The 23129-nt window shown below is 45.5% G+C and overlaps 1 protein-coding gene across 1 annotated transcript in view; it reads right to left on the reverse strand.

The window, feature by feature from the left end:
* Positions 1 to 23129, reverse strand: part of Galnt17 (polypeptide N-acetylgalactosaminyltransferase 17) — a 442799-nt gene that overhangs the window by 58640 nt on the left and 361030 nt on the right. The window lies entirely within an intron of this gene.

Genomic DNA, 23129 nt, shown 5'->3' on the forward strand with positions numbered 1-23129 from the left:
ACTTAGGAGATAAACTGATGAATAAATACATCAGGGCTTCTCTGTTGTAATCCTACAGAGAAAGGCGCTAATGAAGCAATTACAAATATTTCAAGTGCACGGAGAAGAAAAGGGGACATTAAAGGGGCCGTGGGAACACAGATGTAAGGCGGGGGTGGAGAGAAAAGAACGCTGCTCAGAAAAGAGGGACAGGGTTCACAGTAGAGTTGTTCAGACTGCATGAAAACTCAGCTAAAACTCTCGGTGGAAAGATCCAATTAAAATAGAGGAAGGCTGCATTTCTCGCATATGCATTTGAATATATGACTTTAGTTTATAATTAACGGAGTTCATAAAAAAAAAAAAAAAAAGTGCAACCCAGTGAAATCCCAGACTCAAATCCTGTCTGGAGAGCTGGAGAGTAAATCCTCCATTAGCAGCACACAAAGGCCATTGTCTCACAGGCAGTCATTTGGATTTCAGTGTGATCTGAATTTGCAAGCTCCTGTGAATTGAGACTCCGGATAAACCTGGTATTTATCCAAAGTGGAAAAAGTACTTGCTGATTTCAGAGAAGAATGACAACCAGAAGAACAGACGGGGTCGGCGGGAAGGTGACACCCGCAAAGCTTTATGCTCCTAGCAATTATTCTTTTTCCGCTAAAATGTTCTTCTGACCCAACCCCTACAAACCCTACCTTATTTTAAAAATTGTTCCCGGGGGCAAATGGTCCAGAAATTGTGAAAAACAATCAGTGCATGAATAAAAGATAAAAGCTGCCAGGTTTCCATACCCCTTTTCCCACAGAACACCAAAGTCAAAGGGAAGCGGTCTGCATCAGCATCACTTGATAGCCCCAACTAAGCTTAGGGACAAGGAGAAAGAGATGGGACTCCACCCTTCCTTTGGAATCTCCTTTATCCTATGGAATGATAAGGGTGTATGGGGCTAGGGCTTAGTCTGGTATGCCTGCTGTGCAAAGGTGAGATCCGAGTTCAGATTCCCAGCACCCACATAAAATCTAGGTATGGTGGTGTGTGACTGTTGTAATCCCAGTCCTAGGGGAGGTGAAGACAGCAAGATTCCCAGCTTGCAGTGCCTGGCGGGTCAGCATATCCAAATCACTGAGCTCAAGGTTCAGTGAGAGACCTCATCTCAAAACCAGGTGGAGAGCAACAAAGGGAAACTTCTGGTACTGACTATTGCCCACACATACACAATGATAAATGTGAAAGAAGGCCTCAGATTGGTTGGCCTGTGTGCATGTCTGTGAGGGGATTGTTTTGATGTTAATTGAGGTAGGAGGGGTCCATTCCACTGTGGGTGGCACCATTCCCTGGGCAGGTGGGCCTAGGATATATGAGAAATCAGGCTGTGCATGAGGCTGTGATTGAGCCCCCCAGCAACATTCCTCCATGATTTCTGCTCTAACTCCTTAGCTGAGTGAGTTTCCTGGTTGGAGCTGATGTTGCTTCTAATAGCAAGCTTTTCTTCCTGCATATTTCCTGCCCTAACTTCCCTCTATGATGTGACCTGGAAATAAAAATGAAATAAACACTCTCCTCCCCTAAGCTGCCTTTTAGTCAGTGTTTTATTACAGTAACAGAAATGAGACAAGAAAAATAAGGAACAAGACGCGGCCTCAGCTCACATTCCTGGGCAGAGGAAGCCTAAGAGATGGTCTTGTTCTTGAGTGACCATGGTAACCTTCCAGATTCGTTTCTTAGATAATGACTGAGTTGGCCAAACAGATGGTTCAAGTATCCAACCCATGGGTACAGTCTCCACTGAGGGTTGAGAATCTACTGGACATAGTGTTTACTGTTCCTTCATTGTTAAGTGTGGCAACATGATGACGCTATAGAGAACCTGGGAAGAGGCCCTGTAAGGCTACCTTGGAGTCTCAGAGTCCAGTGCTCCAAACACAGTCCAGAGAGTGTCCAGACACAATAAGGAATGCTGTGGATGGTAGATATGTCTATGGTGGCCAACACATGGTAGGGCACGCGCTGTGCTCAGCTTCCTCTCTGACCTAGCCACTCTCTTGTGACTGTGATAAAATGTACTGATAAGAAGCAATGTAAGGATGAGGTGTTATTCCATTATACACATCCAGGTCACAGTCCATCATCAAGGAAAAGGAGGGCAAGAACGTGGAGGTGGAAACTTTGGAGGTACACTACTTGCTGTCATGCTCTCTGCCTCAGTCACATTTTCTTGTTCAGCTGTGGTGGTATTGTGTTCCCCAAAATATTGTGCACCCTAATAAACTTATCTGGGGTCAGAGACGGAACAGCCACTAGATACAAAAGCTAGAAAATGGTGGCACTCATACCTTTAATCCTAGCACTCCAGAGGTAGAAATTCCTCTGGATCTCTGTGAGTTCAAGGCCACATTGGAAAGGCCAGGCATGGGGGTACATGCCTTTAATCCCAGAAAGTGAGCCTTTAATCCCAGGGAGTGGTGGTAGAGAAAGGTATATAAGGCGTGAGGACCAGAAACTAGAAGCATTTTGGCTGGTTAAGCATTTGGCTGGTTAAGCTTTCAGGCTTCTAGCAGCAGTTCAGCTGAGACCCAATCTGGATGAGGACTCAGAAGCCTCTAGTCTGAGGAAACAAGATCAGCTGAGGATCCAGCGAGGTGAGGTAGCTGTGGCTTGTTCTGGTTCTCTGATCTTCCAGTGTGCACCCCAATACTTGGCTCCAGGTTCGTTTTATTAATTAGACTCTCTAAGGTTCCTGCTACATTCAGCTATCTTTCTTATATATATAGTCCAGGCCCATCTGTCTAGGGATGGTGCCGCCTACAGTGGGCTGGGCTTGCCACTGTCAATTCTCCCTCAAGATAATCTCTCCCAGATAGGACCACAGGGCAATCTGATCTTGAAAATCCCTTGACTGAGATTCCTCTTAGATCTCAGATGACTCATGTAGATGTAACCAATCAAATAAGAAACACAGAGCCAATGTAAAAGAGAAAGCCGAGAGGTCAGAGCTCAGAGATAAAATCTTACCTCCTGCAGTGCTCCTAGCTTCCCGGAGAGAGAGCTACTTCCTGTTTGTCTGTGTTTAAATAGTCTTTCTGTTCTGCCTTCTCATTGGTTGTAAACCCAACCACATGACTGCCTCATCACTGCCTGTAAGTACCGCCCTCCAGGTCTTAAAGGCGTATGTCTCCAATACTGGCTGTATCCCTGAACACACAGAAATCTACCTAGCTCTTCTAACCACCACGCTCTTGCTATGGCTCTAATAGCTCTGACCCCAGGGCAACTTTATTTATTAACATAAAATTAAAATTACATTTCAGTACAAATAAAATATCACCATAGACTCCAGGCTGTATTAACTTGATGGCTGAAGCTACGCAGGATGCCCTCTTCACAGGACATATGCCGATCAATTTGATTAAACTAAGAAATACCTCGGAGATCAGTAAAGCACATCCTCATGGTGTGCCTGTGAGGAAAATTTCAAAGACAATCAAAGATTATGAGGGCTCTTGGCTCATCAATGGATTCCTTGAGGGATTTATAACGTGAGGATGTTATTAGGAAGTAGTGATACGTAGGAGGTGGGGCTTTTGTAAGATGTGGGTTACTGGAAGTGTGTGCCCTGACTGTATTTTGCCCCGACTCCTCCATGTATCTCCATTTCTTTGCTTCCTGTGTTCTAAAAAGTAAAGGAGAGACTTCAGCACACATCCCATTGCTACGATGCTCTGCCCAACCACATGGGAGCCATTCTCCCACAAACCAGACCTCTGAAACGGAGCCAGAATATAACACATCCATCCCACTCCACATCACAACTCCCAATCCCCATCCAACATACCCATCCATCACTACTCTCCACTCACCCTCCCATCCCCTACCCACCTCATATCTTCCGCACAAAGGCAATCCAAAAGCAGATCAGCCAACCACTCCTCGAACACACCAACAGACAAGAGCATCCAGACCGACACACACAAGGAAGAGGCTGCAAACCAACCAGACCACGATTCTTACACCGACGGCCGCCAGCACTGAGCATCTCGAATACAAACGTCATCCAGCGAGACCAGCCCATAAGCACAGCCGCTATAACAACCACTAAGATAGCGCACCTCCATCTCACCACCGCAACGCGGAGCAAGAACATGACACACACAAAACTATACTTCTCTTACCTTCTCCCTTTATCGCTGTATATTAGATTATCCCTCCACACACACAAAATGAGCCTCTCCCACTCGAGCCGCGCACACTACATCACAAACGCACCCGGCAGGATCCAAAATTCAAGAGCCTCCTGCTTCTGAATCCTCTGTGCTGAGATTATAGGTGTGTACCATGTCCAAGCTCAATGTCCTTTCCACAGGAAGAGAAGCGGGCTGGCTGATCAACTTTAGTATGAGGTGGCTCATACTAATTACTAATTCCCAAATTACGGATTACAGGATATACCTTGTTTGGAAATCCTAACTTTATTGGTAATATGGGTGGATGGCTGGTCATAAAATCCCAGATTACTTAGATGAAAAATAAAATGCTTGAGGCTGGAGAGACGGTTTGGAGGAGTGGTTTTCAATCTGTGGGTCACAGCCCTTTTATGGGGGTTACATATCAGATGCTTACATTACAATTCATGACAGTATCAAAATTACAGTTAGGAAGTAGCAACGAAAATAATTTTATGGCTGGGGGGGTCACGACAACATGAGGAACTGTATTAAAGGGTCACAGCACGAGGAAGGTTGAGAACCACTGGCTTAAGAACATTGGCTCTTACAGGACGCAATTCTCTTACACAGGTAACCACATCAGGTTGCTCACAATAGCCTGGAACAACAGACCTAGGGGATCTGACACATCCTTCTGGCCCTACAGGCATACACACATATACACATAAAATAAATAAAATAAAATAAAATAAAAAAATAAAATAAGATAAAATAAAAAAATATAAAATAAAATAAATAAAATAAAATAAAATAAACACCGGAAACAACATTTTAAAAAAGAAACCTCTCAAGGAATGCCCAGAGGTTCAACCCCTTAGACATGTGGGATAGACCTAAACCGGAACCAGCGCAGAGGCACGTCTTCCACACTCCCTCTCTCCTCCTCTGCCACTAAATTCTCTGTTTGCTTCTCCTCTAGCTGTCCTTCCTCTTTGCTTCCTTCTGTCTGGTCCTCCTCTGTCTGCCCCCGCCTTCTTCCGCCTGCTCTCTCCTTTTGAAACAAGAGTCTTTCTAGTACCACCGACTTACACGGAACTCACAATCCATCCGCTTCCGCCTCCCACGTGCTGACCTTACAGGCAGGCACACAGGTCTATTTGGGGGTTCTTAGCTTCCGAGTGGAGGAGCTCTTGTACCTGACTTTCCTGGAATCTGGGAGCCATCAAGGACAGAGGCACCACCATCCCACCCACGGAGGAAGCTGAACACGTGGTCTTCAGTGTTCTTCCCAGCTCTGCCTGCTTATTGGCCCTCTCAGGGAGCACAGACTGCTCCGGGAGAGATGGATGCCCACTTGGCTGAGGCAGCCATGGGTGACAGCTCCCCAGCGTGGTTAATGCTGACCCCCTGACCTTCTCGCCTTTGATTTCCTTAATTCGATTGCTCTGCTTCCTCACCGCCTGACAAAAGGTCAGCTCCTGTTTATTCTCTAATAAATGTGGGAGGATAGAGAAAAAAATAAAACACAAAGATCAAGAGAAAGTCTCACCGCAGTCACCAGATAACCAAGGGCAAACCATCTCTGTTTTGGTTTCGTCTTTGAACGTCTAAATTTCTGCAACACACAACCATGACCGTGTTGTCTTCGGCTCTCATGAGCAGCATCTAAGTCCCTTTGTGGAGCAACTGCTTCTCAAAAAGGACCATGCTTTTTCTGAACAGGCTGTATTTTTGGCTGTAGTCTTGAACTGCTGGGAAAGCAATTGCTTTTTAATTGGAACCAGCAACCCAGGATGGCTTGGATTCGGGGGTGGGGGGAAGCTCCCAGAATCTGCAGTGGCTGCTGTAGTCCAGGGACAGGGGAGTAGGGTGGCCAGACTCATCCACCTTCAGGCTGTGACTCCAAGGGGAGGATCTGTTCATACCTGAGGACCCTGACAGCTTGGAAAATAGAATTTCCATTCTCTGACCTGAAAAGAGAAATGCTTGTCATTGCTGGGGACAGACAAACAGAGCACCCAGCAGCTCATCCCCCAGCCCAGCTGAAGTCTCACAGGCAGGGATCAAGATGCTGGGGCGAGGGGCTGGGGGAGGAGGGGGGGTCATGGAGGGAAATTATCCCGTTTTCTATCAACGTGACAGACCAAATGTCCTTTCCTTTCTAAAGGGAAACAACAGTTGCAGGACGTTTCTCTCACCGTCTGTCACAGTGGAGGACAATGGATGTCCTGGAAGGAGCGGATCACTTCGGGTTCTCATTGTATCAAGTAATTATGTCAAATTAAACGAATTAACAACTAGCCAGTATGCTAAACTGCCTATGCTTTATCTGAATATCTGCACAAGGGCCTGCTAAACACAATCTCTTCTCCCATGCATTCCTGGATTCAAAATGCATTTGAATAAATGCATGAAGGGCACGAAGCTGGAGGCCAGCCGTCCATACTGAAACAAACAAACAAACAAAAAACCCCACGGGCAGCATGTGAAGAGGCCAGTCCTGAGTGTCCACCAGGTAATTTCCGTATGCACAGCCTTTCAGAAGGGTATCTCCAGTTAAATTCATTGTTTTTACCAGTCCCCCTGGGTTGGAATAATCGGTTTCTGTCACTCATGCCTTATCTGGGGTAGGCAGACATTTGTTCGAATCTCCTCAGAACAAGTTTGCACTTGATTGCTTCACAGAAAGATGAGGTAAATGACTAAGAGCCAACGTATGGCTGGATACCGGGGTGCTGATGAGGTGGTTTGAATGTCAGATATCCCCTTTGGCTCACATGTTTGAAACATGTGGTACTCAGTTGGGGTTACTGATTAAGAAAGTTACGGAACTTTGAGGACATGGAGCTTCGTTGGGGGCGGGAGATGTCACTGGAGGCAGGCTTTGAGGGTCTGTAGCCCCACCCTACTTCCTGTTCTTTCTCATGGCTTCCTGTGTGCAGATGAAATGTGATCTCTCTGCTTCCAACAGCCAGAGTGGTCTCACACTTCTCTCCCTCTGTGCTTTCACTATCATGATGGACTCGATCCCTTTGGAACTGCAGGCCAAAATAAACTCATTTCTCCTCCAAGTTACTTTTTAGTTATAGCCTTTTATCATAGTAATACAAAACTAACTACAAATTCAAAGTTGGGTCTGGTGAGTCTCACTGGGGAACATTCCCCCTTTGCATTCCTATACATTTCTCCAATGTATTTCCACACTGCTGTGGGTCTGACTCCTCCTCCAGTCTCTGGGTTTGTTTACAGTTCCAGTTTTCCTCCAAAACCCAGCAGCTAGCAGGGCATTCTGAATTATCTCATATCACATTATCCCACTTTCCTCCTTTTTTTTTTTTTTAATGCTTCATGGCCCCTGACTATGTACAACTTCTCTCCTTTCCCAAGAGTTTATATATTAAACCCCAAGTCAAAGGAGTGTTGTTTGTCTGTTTATCTATTTTCCTTAGTGTATGGATACTCAAGGCCCTGAGAAGGAATATCCGACATCCAGTAGCAACTATCCTGTATTTCTTGCTCCAGGCATTGCTGTGGGGCAAAGGACCAGCAGAGACATTCATGGAGACAGTGGAGGCCTGCTCTAAAGTAACTTGTCAATAGACAAGTGAAAGACACATTTGTCTAGGATATAACAATGTCGGCTGTGTTTTGAAGGTTCAGGCTGATAATCTCAGCTACTCAGGAAGCTGAGGCAGGAGAGTCACAAGTTCAATGGCTAACTGGACTACACAGTGACTTCAAGGCTAGACTGAGAGCAACTTAAGTGAGGGTCTATCTCAAAATAAAATGATATGGGGATGTAGCTCATTGATAGAAAGCTTGTGTAGAATCCCTCAGTGAGGGGCTGGCGTGTGGCTCAGTGGTAGAACACCTGCCTAGAACCCCCCAGTGAGGGGCTGGGGTGTGGCTCAGTGGTAGAGCACCCGCCTAGAATCCCCCAGTGAGGGGCTGGGGTGTGGCTCAGTGGTAGAGCACCTGCCTAGAATCCCTCAGTGAGGGGCTGGGGTGTGGCTCAGTGGTAGATCTGCTTAGACTCTGCCAGTGAGGGATAGAGCTGCCTGCCTTGTTTATGTGAGGGCATAACTTTAATCTTCAGTATTAAAAAAGCAAAACAAAATAAAAAAAAAAACTACTTCAAGCTAAATATGATGGGGGAGCCTTAGGCTGGTATGAATAAAGATTGACAGCCAGAGGTCAGCTGGCACATAAGGGTCTCTGAGCTCTGCCAAGTAGGATAGGTTAGGATAGGTTTGCATATCTTCTTTACCTGAGCATGCAGTATCTGGAAACATGTCTAGAACTTCTTTCCCTCACAGATCTTCATATTTAATCTTCTGTCATCAATTTATATTGTGATCAGAGAATGATATGTACAGAATTTCCTACATTTTAGACCTATGAACCCTTTGCAGTTTGTTTTGGTGACCGATGCCTAGGCACACTGACTCTCTTCCTTCCTCCTTAGAAGGTATTAAAGTTCTAATAATTACATGTGTTCACTCACTCCTCACATAATTATGAATAAATGTTTGTTGAGTATAATTAAAGCCTAATTACACTTTTCACGCCAGCTGTGTGATCTCCTTCATACCCTCTTTTCCTCAGGCTTCTGTGTGTGGATAAATGGAGGGATTAAATTTATTGTCTTGTGACAAGTTGGACTCACTGATTTCTCACTCTTGGGGTCTCCCAACCACAGTGGTTGCCCCCCTTGCCTGTTTCAGGGGTCCCCACTCATTAAGGGGCTGTTCTAGGTGGGCAGCAGTGGTACCTGCCTTTAATCCCAGCACTTGGGAGGCAGAGGCAGGTGGATCTCTGTGAGTTTGAGGTCAGCCTGATCTAGAAAGTGAGTTCTAGGACAGCCAGAGCTGTTGCTATGCAAAGAAACCCTGTCTCAAAACAAACCAATAAATATAAATAAATAAAAATTAAATAAAGAGGCTTTCTAGTTTCCTGTTACCATGACAAAACACCCTAATCAAAAGCATCATGGGAAGAAAAGAGTTTATTGAGCTTACAAGTCTAGGCCACAGCCAGCCCATCACTGAGGGAACCTAAAGCCAAGACTGCTGGCTTTTCTAAACAGCATAACCTCTGACTAAAACTCATTTTCTGGCCAAGGAAGTACAGCAGGAACCATGGAGGATGCTGCTTGCTGGTAGGCAGGCAGGCTCATGCTCAGCTAGCTTCCTTATACAGCTCAGGACCCCTGTGTAGGGAATGGTGCTTCCCACAGTGGACTGAGCCCTCTTATATCCATTAACAACCAAGACAATCCCTCTGCAGATATGGCCACAGGCCACTCTGATCGAGGAATTTCCTCAATTGAGAGTCTCCCTTCTTGTGTCAAATTGGCAGTTAAAGCTGAGACATTGTGGCTCCAGTTGTCTTTAAGGTTAACTAATGTCTCATGATCGCTCAGGTGCAGATTTGTCCTGAATCCACAAACTTCATAAGCCAATCTGAGAAAAATATTCAGAATAAATGCACTCATTTATGAGCCAAAATGCTAGAGAAACAGAGACCCTGTAGTACAGAACACGGAGTGAGAGCCTCCCAGACTGTATGGCTTCTATCAGAAAGCATGGGGGTGTTTCTGTTAGTTACTATTCACACTGTGACTAAACAACAGCAGGAAATATTTATTTTAGTTTTTGTGTTCTATCCATAATAATGGGGTGGGAGCTGTGGTGCATCGCAAAGCAGTACACATTATGGTAGACAGGGAGGAGAACGCAACCATAGCAGGAAGGTGCCCTGGGGAGATAGAATCCTGAGACATGCTCTGCCCTACAAAAGGGACCTATTTCTTCCAATCACATGTAATAGACACTATACAGGTAAACTGTCATGTGATATTTGAGCTCACTGAAAAGCCGGCCCTGAAATCAAGGTTGCCTCCCTGTGCCCCCCTCCCCCCATTTCAGACTCAAGCAGGTTTGTCTCAAACTGTCCTTCAAGGCCCCTTGTCTGAGGAAGCGCCGGCCTCCTTGACTTAATGACAGGAAGGGAAGAGAAACAAACAGCCCAAGAGTGAAAACATCGCGTCCTTGAGAAGAGCTAGAAGGAGAACCGTTTCCAACAGAGGTCACTCGCGTTCGTCCCAGGATCGAAAAGTGCCTGCAGCAGGTGAGAGAAACTGGATGCTCAGCCACAGGAAACGGCCATGGAGAGCGAGCTCAGTCTGGAATCCAGCTGACTGCCTCAGCGCCCACAGTCGGTTTCTGTTGGAAGCTGTGAGCACCTGATTTGATGATGTTACCTCTACCTGTTGACATTTGTTCTTGACTTGGAAGCCTCACTCAAGGGTACAGTGCTCTGCCCTTGACACTCGGCCCCCCCCCCCCCGCCCCCCCCCCCCCCCCCCCCGCCGCCTCTCTCTCAGGAACTTCAGCTGACTGTTTCAATGGGGCTTCCCAAATTGGTTTTTCTAAGATGCTATAAATGCCCAACTTGATAATGTTTTGTCCTCTGTCTTTCTCTCTCTCTCCATATATGTATATATGTATGTATGTGTATATATATATGTGAGTATATGTATATACATATATGTATATATATTCTTTTATTTCAACTTACTATGCATTCATCAAACTCACTCATTCAAAGCTGAAAGCACAGCCACCATCAATCATTCTCTGACCCAAACAACACACGGCACGACGACGTTCCACCCCTTCTAATCATATATTTAGATTTTGAACTCATCAATGTATTAAATCACTGATTAGTTCAGAGCGCTCATCTAGCTGTCTCTTGGAAAGCCCTCCCAGATAAACCCAGAGGTGTGTGCACTGATCTCCCAGATGCCTCTCCATCTCTCTCAGCTGACAATCATGATTAACCATCACAAAATTCAAATGACGGCATGGCTGGGCCAAAACAACCAACAACAAGTGATCAGCCCAAAAGTAGACTCAAACTTGGCCAGTCCCCTGCCTCAGCCACCCCAGCCACCACACCTGGTTCTTTTGCAGTAGTGGTTTACTCTTTAGTGCAACTCAAAGAAATAGAACCAATTTCTTCTGAGCTGTTTCTGCTTCTTGGTGAGGGCCACCTTGTTTCTTCTGAACAGATACCACGTTCTCCCGTCTGACCCGGGAATCTATAAACATCGTTTTTCATCTGTGTCCTGTGTTAGAAATAAGTTAGTTGTACCTTCAAGCTCTCATGATTTCACATTTTATATTATAAAATGTTTTCTGGGGCTTCAGATATTCCATTTGTCCACATACTTTTGTGAGTTCAATGAGTCCACAATGGGACGCTTAGCTTCTAAGGGCAAGCAAAGAGGTTTTAATAAACTTTCTACCATGGCTCCGTCTTGGGCATCAGGAAGTAGCTGAGTAGCTGTTTTCAGACTAACCATCTGCTCCATTTCTGCTGGACATGGATCCTGGATGTATCCATCCTTTTCACCTTGATGAAAGACTCGGTGATTCCTTAAATAAAACTAACGGAAGGAGACTGGTTTGGACTGAGTCCCTGCATTAGTTCAAATGGACCCAGAGGCATTCATGGTGAAATTCCACACCACCAACTGAAAATTAAATTGCGCGTTTGACCTTGTGGGAAATCAGAGAGTGAAAACAGGCAAATCCTAAAGAGGCCGGTGTCAGTCAACACCGTAAGAAGACTGCTTCTGCTGTTGTTACCTTTAGCTTTGCTTTTGTGTCTCTGTGTGGGTATCTGTACATGAGTATGGTGCCAAGAGAGGCCAAAAGAGGGTTGAGCAGGAGATCCTGGAGCTGGAGATTGTGGTGGCTTGAAAGAAAATGGCCCCCAAAGGGAGTGGCACTATTAGGAGGCGTGGCCTTGTTGGAAGAAGTGTGTCACTCTGGGGGGCGGGGCTTTCAGGTCTCTTTTGTTCAAGCTTCCCCCAGTGTGCCTTTCAGGTTACTTCCTATTGCCTGCAAGATGTAGGGCTCTCAGCTATTCTTCCAGCGCCACGTCTGCCTGCATGCTGCCATGCTCCCCACCATGACAATAATGGACTAAACCTCTGACACTGTAAGCGAGCCACCCCAACGAAATGTTTTCTTTATAAGAGTTGCTGTTGTCATGGTGTCTCTTCCTCGCAATAAAACCCCCCACTAAGACACAGAAGATTGAGAGCTGCCTGATATGGGTGCTAGGAACTGAACTTGGGTCCTCTGCAAGAGCAGGAAGGGCTTGTATCTGCCGAGCCACCTCTCCAGGCCTTCTTTTAACTTTGAAGAGGACAGTAACTTTGAAACAACCAAGCTGTTGGTAATTCTTGGTGTTTTACTCAGTCCCTTTCTGCCTATAAGGCCATTCTCCTCCACTCTGCCCATGAAAGCACTTTTTTTCCTTTCAGAATGAGGTGAGATCATTTCTTCAATTCCATCTATACCTTACAGAGCAGCTTCAGGGAGGAAGGGTTTATTAGGGGTCACGGTTCGAGGAAACAGGCTGCCCTGGTGGGAAGGTGTGGTTGGTAGAAGCTTGAGGCAGCTGGTCCCAGGGCATCCGAAGCCAGCGAGCAGATGCAGATGAATGCTGGTACTCAGCTCACTTTCTCCTTCTTATTGAGTCCAGCACCTCAGTCCACTGGGTAGGTGCCACCCACAGCAGAGGGCTTCTTACCTAAGTTAGCCTAAGCACAGCCATGCCCAGAGGCTTGTCCCCTGGGCGAGCCTCCATCCTGTCAAGTCGACAGCATTAACCATCACAGCCACCTGAGTCTTTAAATGTGGTATATAATTTTGTCCTTTTATGTAATCCAAACTGGGAGCAAGATGAATCAAAATAGTATATACCCCCCCATGTATGTACTGTGTGTGTGTGCGCGCGCGCGCACACGCGCATGCACACATGAATGAAGAAGGGCTAAGGAGGATGAGGCAGCAGATAATAGCATCAAACCCATAAACCCAAGGACCTACCAAGAAGTAGTCTCAGCACGGAAGGCAGAGGGCAAGAGGGTGTCAGGCTGACTAGGATGGAAGACTGCAGAAAGACATGGATATGAACAGCACTCCTGGAGACAGGAATGAACACTTAGTCCCAGCGATAAGCTTAGATGCCACAAAAGGTCAATAAAACCCGACATGCTGATGGTGGAAGATGAGAAAGATGGGACAATTTCACTAAAATATATCGCAGCTGAGAGCTGCCTGGACCTTTGTCTGCTGGGAGCTGACCATCTGAGCACACTGGTCCCACACAGGACAGACCCAGGATAGGGAGGGGAATGTCAGCAATAGCGTAATGAATGAATTGCAGACCATAAACTCTGAGCCTGTTCCACTGTGGATTTATGTTAACTCTCTGTGCTTGAGCTTGGTTTTAATGAATCTTCCTTCCCACAGAATGTCTGTTCCTCCTGTTGGTCTTTTAAGGCATAGTCGGGACATAGTCTGGATCCCACACACTCTGCTACCCTCTTCTGAAATAACAGACCATTGCACGTGCTTCCGGATTAGTGTCTCTTTATGCCTCCTTATAAACAATTTCTTCTTTCTCTTCCTTGACAATAGCATTTGTGATTTCTTTATCTTTGAGGGTTTTTGTTCTCTCTCTCTCTCTCTCTCTCTCTCTCTCTCTCTCTCTCTCTCTCTCTCTCTGTGTGTGTGTGTGTGTGTGTGTGTAGGAAGCACTCCACCACTGAGCTACATCCCTGTCCCGTTTGTACCTTTTCTTTTGAGACAGCACCTCACTAAGTCTCCTAGACACTAATCCCAGAATTTCTCATCCCTCTGCCTCCACTTCATGGGTCGCTGTCATTGCAAGCCTGTATGACACTATCTGGCTGGACCTCCTCACCCTTACATCCTGATCTAGTTTCATTTCTGTTCCTGTAATAAAATACCCTGATAAATAGCAAGTAGGGTAGGAAGGGTTTATTTGGCCTATAAATTGGGGTTACAGTCCATCCCTGAAGGGGAGTCAAGGCACAGACTCAGTCACATCATATCTACAGTCAAGAGCAAAGAGAATAAATACATCTTCCCTTGCTTTCTTGCTCTCAGCTATCTAGGTTTCAGGACCCTTTGCCTAGAGAACGATGCCTCCTACAATGGGCTGGACCTTCCTTCGTCAATTAAAAATCAAGACAAATCCTCCACAGGCATGTCCACAGACCAACCTAATCTAGAAAATTCCTCATTAAGACTCTTGACTGGGCAAGTCTACTGTGTGTATCAAATTGCCAGCTAAAATTAACCAGCAGAATACATTCCTTGTCAACCTGACATACAAATATGTCACTTTAAGCCATAAGTTTCCATGTGCTTGTCCACCAAAGTCTAGTGCTAATATCATAGTATAAAATACTGTCCATCACATTTCTCAAGAACCCAGCACCCTGCTTTCAACCTCATAGGTGCTCTCTTACTTTGTAAACATAATTAGCCCCCATGGTTCTGTAACCATGGAGCCTACCCAGCTTGAACTGAAGTAATTAAAAAAAAAGTAGGTCCTTTTTCCTTAAACAGTATAGTGTAATAACTATTTACATAATACTTAGATTCTATTACATGTGGTTTTAAAATCTAGAGATGATTTAAGCATATAGGGGAGGACAGCTAAAAAGTTACACACAAATACATGCGAAGAAAATCTTTCCTTCTTTTGAAACCAATTCTCACTCTGTAGCCAAGTCTAGCTAGGCTTGAACTCCCAGGAATCCTCCTACATCACTACCCACTCCAGTTCCGTTTCTGCTGAAGTGATAAAAGACCCTTTACTAAAGCAGCTTACGGGAGGCAAAGGCCTATCTGTCTCACACTTCCAAGTTACAGTCCATCAATGCAGGGAAGTCAAGGCAGGGACTCAAGCAACCAGTCACATCATTCCCACAACCAAGAGCAGAGAGAAAATGAATACACGGATTCTTACTTGCTTAATCTTAGCTAGCTTTCTCTCTTACATGGTCAGGATCAACTTCCTAGGGAATAGCATCACTCTTGGTGGGCTGGACATCAATTAACAATAGACGGTCTCTTATACAAATGCCCATAGGCCAGGCTGATCTGGACAATTTCTCAATTGGCATGATCTTCCCAGGTGATTCTTGGGTGTGACAACTTGGCTTTTAAAACGAATATCACCACCACTATGCCCAGCTCTACACCGTGTATATAAAGATAAAACCCAAGGGGTGAAGTATCTTAGAACCAATCCCCTGGTGTGGCTAAGAGTCAAATTATTGACTAAAGATCAAGACAAGGATAAACAATGCTGTCATCAAGCCAACGTTTCTTTAAGATTTAACATTAGCACTGAAGAGTGGGTCAGATCCGGTGTAAAGCATATGGATCCCAAATTCAGGACATGTGCAGAAATTAGCCAGTGACTACTAGACACTGGAAAAGGTGGATGGTATGTAAACAACCAATCAAGGGTTACAATTGTCTGGGGCTCCATCCCCTCCACTATCCCTTTCCCTAGCTCTTCAGTCCCACTCCTATTCTTTCATGTCTTTCTGTCTCTATTTCATTATCCATGTTTCTCTGGCTCATTTCTTTCATCTGGAACACAAAGGCCTGTATATTTCAGCAATGTTCTCTGGACTCAGGTCCTATAACATGGGCTGTCCACTGACTGAAGAGAAACTGGCAAATGCCTTATTACTGTTGAGGGTCGAGCTCTGGCTAGCTGATAAGGGCCACGGGTATCTCATTGTGTATAAGACAGGAACCTGGTGTCCTCCAACAGAACTTACCATTTTAACCATGGACCGCCAAATGGTCTCACTGGATTATGATCTCCCCTGCAATATGGATTCAGGGGAGAGAGGGGAAATGAGAGAGTGCGGGACATGCAAGAAACACCTGAGAGACATCAACATTGTAGATTCCATGATCATAAACCCATTCTTGGGGCTGGGGAGATGGCTCCGTGGGTAAAGTGCTTGCCACACAAGCATGAGGACCCACATTCAAATTCCTAGGACCCATGTGAAGCCAGACACTGTAGTGCATGTCCATAAAAGCAGCACTATTACTGCCCAGCAAGAGGGGAGGCAGATAGGTAGATCTCTGGAAGCTGGGTATCTTGGTGTGCTCATCACTGAATAAGAAATCCCATGGAAGGTGAAGACAGAGACCGGAAGTTGTCTTTGACCTCTACACACACATGCCTGCACTTACACACACACACACACACACACGCACGCACGCACGCACGCATGCTTCTAACAATACCATCCCTAATTTGAAATGCTCCAATAGCCACACATCACAGAAAGTTTTTTCAAAGAGAAAACATCAAAGACACAACTTTTAGAGCCTTCTCAGGTTACTACTGGCCAGCAAAGCAGGGTCAAGTTGTTTGGAAGTGCATGCTGGGTAGGGCCTGGGCTCCACTAGTCTAGCAACAGGCACTTCAGGCCCGAAACCAAACTCTTTCTGCAGCCATGCCGAGATAAAAATAGCTAAAAATTTGGAGTCTGAAAAGACGGCAGTATTTTTTACAAGTATAAAATGAAATAGCGTCATTGCTTTTGGTAGATACAGTTTGGGTGGGGAAATAGTCTATGTTCTTAAAGGGATGGTCGTAAAATTCCTTCCTGAAAAGATCACCAGTTTAGGACAAGAAAGAGCTCTGGAGACTGGCCCCAGGGGAAGTCAAGAGCATATGGATTTGCTAACCAAGTGTGAAGGGATATGGCTGAGCTAGCCTGGCGTGGGTTGGCTGGAAAGTCTATTTGAGGCTGCTCAGCCAAGCCTGTTCCTGCCTCACTCTGCAGGTACTCCAAGAAAGAGAGATGTGCAGGGGCTGCAATCAGGCCAACCCCAGATAGCTTCTTCTCTCTCTCAGTTTGTTCTTCAATATCACCCCTTAGTAGGGTCCTTCCTGACCACCAATGCCCCAGCCTCTACCCAAACACCCATTCTTACCATTTCATTCTTTTAAGATTGAGTTTATTATTTGTGTGTGTGTGTGCGTGTGCGTGCGTGCGTGTGTGTGTGTGTGTGTGTGTGTGTGTGTGTGTGTGTGTGACTCTGTGTGTTTGTATGTGCACCAGCTCTATGCCCACAGTGGCCACAAGAGGGCACTGGATCCCTGAATCTGGAGTCACAGGAGGTTGTCTAGTCCCAAAGTGGGTGTTGGGAACTGAAGCAGTGTACACTCTTAACTGCTGGGCCATCTCTCCAGCTTCCAACCCCCTTCCTCAAACTCATGCTCTTTCCCACAACACTCAGTAACCTTCTTTTGGATAATCCCCCCCCCAATTTGTTACTATCTGTGTATTTAATTACTTGATATCTAGCCTCCAGCCAGACTGTCATCATTATGACATCAGGTACCTCTGACTAATTCAGGTCTCAGACTAACAAGTAGCTAGCTTTCTTATATAGCCCAGGACCACCTGCATAGGTGTGGCATCTCCCACAATGGACTGGGCCCTCCTACATCAATTTATACTCAAGACAATCTGTCACAGACATGGCAACAGACCAACCTCACCTGATACCCTCAACGGAGACTCCCCTCTCAGATGACTCTAGGCTGCCAAGTTGACAGAGCTAAGTCTGGTATGTTAATGACATACTTTCTTGCCGCTGAGGAAAGAGACAGCACAGTCACAGAAGCGTTTCTTCCAGTGTGTAAGCATTTTATGAATAAGGAAGCCACATCTGTCCTCAGAGTAAGGGATGAAACTTCCTCAGGGCAGGGCAGGGCAGGGCAGGATGCAGGATGTTCTAAAGCTGGCAGGCTATTTTAAGACCAGAAGAGCTCAGGGGACAGAGAGAGGTCTGCACCCAGGCTGGAGTCGGGGAGGCACCCACTCCTGGTGTTGGGCACCAGGCAGGGTACAGACAAGATGAGCGTCCACTCATTCAATGCTCCAGTGGCAGCTGTACCACACTCCACCCACACTGGCAATTATCTTCTCCCCTGAGCATCAGTTCAGACAGGAAATCGTACACAGGGGTTGCGCTGTGATGTCCAGAGGATAGGATGACATCCTACCTCCGAGGAGGGCTGTGTGTGCAACTTTATTTAGAGCTAGTCTTTGCAGCTGTAATCAAGTTAACAGGAGATCTTTTAGGCTGGTCTCATCCAGTGAGACTGGCATCCTGATGAGAAGATTTGTTCTCTTTCCTGTTACTATGAGGAAATGCCATAACCAAAAGCAACTTAAAAAAGAAAAGGGTTTATTTTAGCTATTTGTTTCATAGGGATAGAGTCCATCGTGGTGGAGAAGGCATGGCAGGACAGCCAACAGGAAGCTGGCTGATCACATTTTCATCCACACACAGAAAGCAGAGGGACAGAACAGGAAGTGAAGTAAGACTATATATACTAGCACATTCCTAGTGAGGTAGTATTCCAGCAAAGTTGCACCTCCTCAAGGCTCTATAACTTTCTCAAACAGCGCCACCTGCTGGGGAACAAGTGTTTAAACACATGAGCCTATGGGGGACATTTCTCATTTAAACAACCACAGAAGAGGAGACACAAGGATATGGGGAGTGACATGTGACTGTAGGAGCAGACAAGGGAGGGATACTGCTGCAAGACAGGGATACAAAGAATTTGGTGGTCACCAGCTGGAGCCAGGAAGAAGATGGGACTGAGTCTCATTGTGGCTCTCAGAGGAAGTATATCACTTTCCATTATAATTACTCTCATGTCACTTTTATTAGACCATGGACCCATGTGATGTCACCATGATCACAATTTAAAGGGGATTCAAGAAGGGCAACCAGCCAGGTCTAGTGGCATGCCTGCCACTCTAGCCACTAAAGAGACAAAGAGCATCCTGGGCTACATGGTGAGTTCAAGGCCAGCCTGAGCTACATGGTCAGTTCAAAGCCTGCCTGGGCTACACAGGAAGTTCAAGGCCAACCTGGGCTACCACTGAGATGCTGTCTCACAATTTAAAAAGTAAAAAGAGTGCTAGGAACTTAACCGTCGAATATAATACCGGGTGAAGCCTCCATTCTAAGCACAAATAGCCTTGGTCTCCCTAAGGACCTTTGGCAACTGACATGGGAACTATATGTATAGCTTCTTTTCTCACCGTGACAATACCTGACAGGCACCATAAAGGAGGAAAGGCTCATGGCTCCCACGTCAGTCCACCGTGGTGGCAGGGGGGGGGGTCTGCTCATATTTTAGAGGACTAGAAAGAAACCTTAGATGGTGTCCAGGAAGACCCATCACATCCAAGGCTCACCCCCAGTCATCTAGGCTCCTTGTCCTAAAGGTCCCACAACCTTCCAGATAGCGCCGCCAGCTGGTGACCAAGTGTTCAGAGACATGAGAATGTGTTCAAAGACATTTCACATTCACAACATGATACACATCGACCCTCTTAGTGTCTCAAGAAGAAAAGAAAGGAGGGAATGTATTTCTCATACAAGCACTTCTCCATGGACCAAAGGATGGAACACCAGAGATGGATCTGGTTGGCTTTCCTGAGAGGTATCAAATACCCAAGTGGACGCTTGGGCATTCACCTGTTTTGCGGAGGAATCTCTGGAATTTTAAACATTTGGATTAGAAGTCCCCCGAGGTGTGAGCCCACCACACCGCCCAGAGCATTTTTGAAGGGGTATACTCTCCAGCAGATTGAGGGCTGCAGGGAAGAGCTCAGAACATTCGTTTCTCCTTGTGGTGTGGTATTTGACATGCTTACACTAACAGAAAATAAAACAGTTTTATCCAACACAGAACAGAAACACTCTGAGTAGAATTTCCAATTTCTCTAGGAAAATAGTGAAAAATGGTAAGAACACATCAGGATTCCACCTTCTAGTCTCCTGGCCCAGAAACACAGGTATAAATCTTCACTCCGTCATTGAAGTCTTGAGTGGAGAGAATGGTATAAATTCAAGTTCACGTTTACAGGGAATCAAATTATTGCTTTATTCCCAGGGAGATGAATAAGAGTGACAGAGTTTCTGGAGTTGTAAAAATAGATGGATGCTTCTTATAAAATAACTCACAGACGTCCGCGATCATTTATGATCGAATCTGGCAGGCCAGGGAGTGGGCGAGTGAAATTCCAAACAGAATAACCCACATAATTTTCCAGCGGTAGAGTAAATGGTGTGGCTATTATGATAACACATTCTGGCAGAGCAAATGTATCTCCTCTTAATAGAAATACATTAGACGCCATTTATAAAAATATCAACAGAGCAGTTCTGTTTCTTGAACTATAGCTTAGACATAAACATCACACAATTTATGGATGAGGAAATCCAATTTCATGCCATCTCAAACACATTTTTGTTTATTACATAACTACAGTTCTCATATACAAGAGAGTCTGTGACATGAACTGTGTGTGTGTTGGGGGGGGGGCATGGTACATGCCTTCCAATGTACATAAAGATTGCTGTAGGGATGGGAGGAACCCTTGAGTGAGTAAAATCCTGAGTGAATGTGTGTTGTTGACCTGGGATCAACCCTGTCAAGGACCCCAACGCCTCAAACCCATGCAGGAATGGTAAAGCCTTTTCCCCAAGGGTGAGGCTGTTCTGGTCAGTGTGTGGATGCTGATAGCATGTGCAGAAAATGCTCACATTAGCTTTCTCTTCTCAGTTATTCACAGCCTGAAGACTGCTCCCTAGAGAGACTGCTCCCACTGAGGCTAGCTAGACCTGCCTCCTTGTTCTGCTGTACAGCATCAGCTCTACCTCCCTGTGTACCTGTATGCAATAACCTGCCTCCCTGTTCAACTCTATAAAATAAACAGGTGGAGTTTCCCAAGTGCTGTAGTTTTTCTTCAGCAGAGAGCCCAGTCTACCAGACCCCAGAGTTTCTGTCTGTCTGTCAGTCATTTCTTCACTTCCTCACCACCCTAGTCAGATCCTAGTCAGGTCCAGGTCTCTGAAACCATCGGATATGGCAGATTGCCAACACCCCTTCTATTACAAATGGGATTGTTTTTAGGAGATAAGCTTTTTATCCAACCCTGAGTATCAATGGTTTTCTACCTTCCTAATGCAGTGACCCTTTAATATGTGTTCTGGTGACCCCCCTGCAACCATAAAATTATTTTGTTGCTACTTTATAACTGCAATTTTGCTACTGTTATGAATCATAATGTAAATATCGGCTATGCAGGGTATCTCATATGTGACCCCATGAAAGGGGTCATGACTGACAGGTTGAGAACCACCGTACTAGATGATGACATCACTGTCTATCAGCAGTGTTACCATAGTTGCCCCAACAGTGGAAAGATGAGTAGTAGGTCAAGCAGTTGATGGGAAGCATTATGGAGCTCTGAGGCTTCTTGGACAATCGCTCGATGTCTGTCTGCCTCACTGTTGCTATCTGTAAAATGAGATCAACAGTGACCAAAGTCATGGGTATCTCAGAAGCACCAGAGCCTGCACTGTCTGGAACGTGCCACAGGTTAGTGCTGATCAAGGGGACTTTTGCATGTTTGCATTCATGCATGTGAGCATTCGTGTGTGTGTGTGTGTGTGTGTGTGTGTGTGTGTGTGTGTGCGTGTGTGCGCGCGCGCGCCTACATGTGGAGGCCAGAGAAGTCAACACCAGGTGGCATTCCTCAGGCACCATCCACCTTGTTCTATGTGAGACGGAGTGTCTCACTGGCCCAGAGGCCACCCACTAGGGCTAGGCCGGGTAGCAGGCACACCCCATTGGTCTCGCCCCTGACTCCTGAGTGGTGGGATTACAGGCGTGTATCACCATGCTTGTCTTAAAAACTGCAAACTTAGAGGACGGGATTGATGGTTTCTCACAATACTAAACAGGCATCTTCTTAATACCTAGGGTATTAATACCTTAATGCCTAGGTTATTCGATCTCTAGGCATTTATTTGAGCAAAATCAAAACATGCATCCCAAAAAAAGGTTTTTTAGGGGAATCCTCATAATAATTCCAATTGGAAATGACCCAACCATTCTTCAGCAGGAAAATGCAAACACATGGCCACCTTGTATTCTCACAATGAATTCTTCCTTCTCAGCAATTGGAAGAATGAGGCACCTAGGGCCTGTGGGGATGGCTCAGTGGGTAAGGGTGACTGTCAAGCAAGTCTGGCGATCTGAGTTCTATCCTTCAAACCCACACAAATGTGAGAAGAGAGAACTGACCCCCCAAACTTGTACACATACACCCACTTCACACACATGCGTGCGCGCGCGCGCGCGCACACACACACACACACACACACACACACACACACACGATAATAATAAATAAAACTACAGCAAAATAGAGTGAAATTGGGTATGGTGGCACACCCCTTTAATCCTAGCACTCAGGAAGAAGAGGAAGGTGGATTTCTGTGCATTCGAAGCTAGCCTGGTCTTCAAAGTAAGAGCCTGTCTTTTAAAAAAAAAAAAATAGAGCTGTTGGTTCACACAGCAACAACATGGAAGAATCTCAGAAACTTGACTTTAGTTGAATGTGGCTAGCCACAATACAGTCAGAACATTCTGATGTCATTCATGGGGTTCTGGCATCTTCTTCACCCACAGAGTATCAGAATATTGCAGGCTAGATGGAAGGGTCTTGGGAAGCAGAAAGAACTGATGAGCCAAAGGAGGCTCTTCCCAGGCAGATTATGTTCAATGTCACATTGGGAGATGATTGTAAAGGTTTATGCAAATGTGGAAACCCACCACTTAAGAATGACAATCACTATGGTTTTATTATATTAAATTATGCCTCCATAAAATACATATAGGATGGGAAAATGACTATAATGGATTTGGACACATAAAAAGTATATTTAAAAAATTTTGACACCATACTACCAGGGAAATAAAATGACCTCTTTGGTCAATTTTAGAAGTTGCCATGGCACTAACATTTCTCTAAAAATGTTTAGGTATAAAGAAGGAATGAGCATTTCCCAAGCTTTTCTGGCGTGAAGTGTGAGTTTCAGCTGAAGAGGAAAGCTTTCTGATGAAGAATTACAGCTTCGAAATGGAGGATGGATGCAGATTGTTAAAAAAAGAAAATCACCATTTCCCAGGCACTAATGAAATAATGGATGTAGGGGAAGATGTTGGTGCTGCTGA

Source organism: Peromyscus leucopus, chromosome 23 (assembly GCF_004664715.2).
Source record: "Peromyscus leucopus breed LL Stock chromosome 23, UCI_PerLeu_2.1, whole genome shotgun sequence".
Classification (NCBI taxonomy): domain Eukaryota; kingdom Metazoa; phylum Chordata; class Mammalia; order Rodentia; family Cricetidae; genus Peromyscus; species Peromyscus leucopus.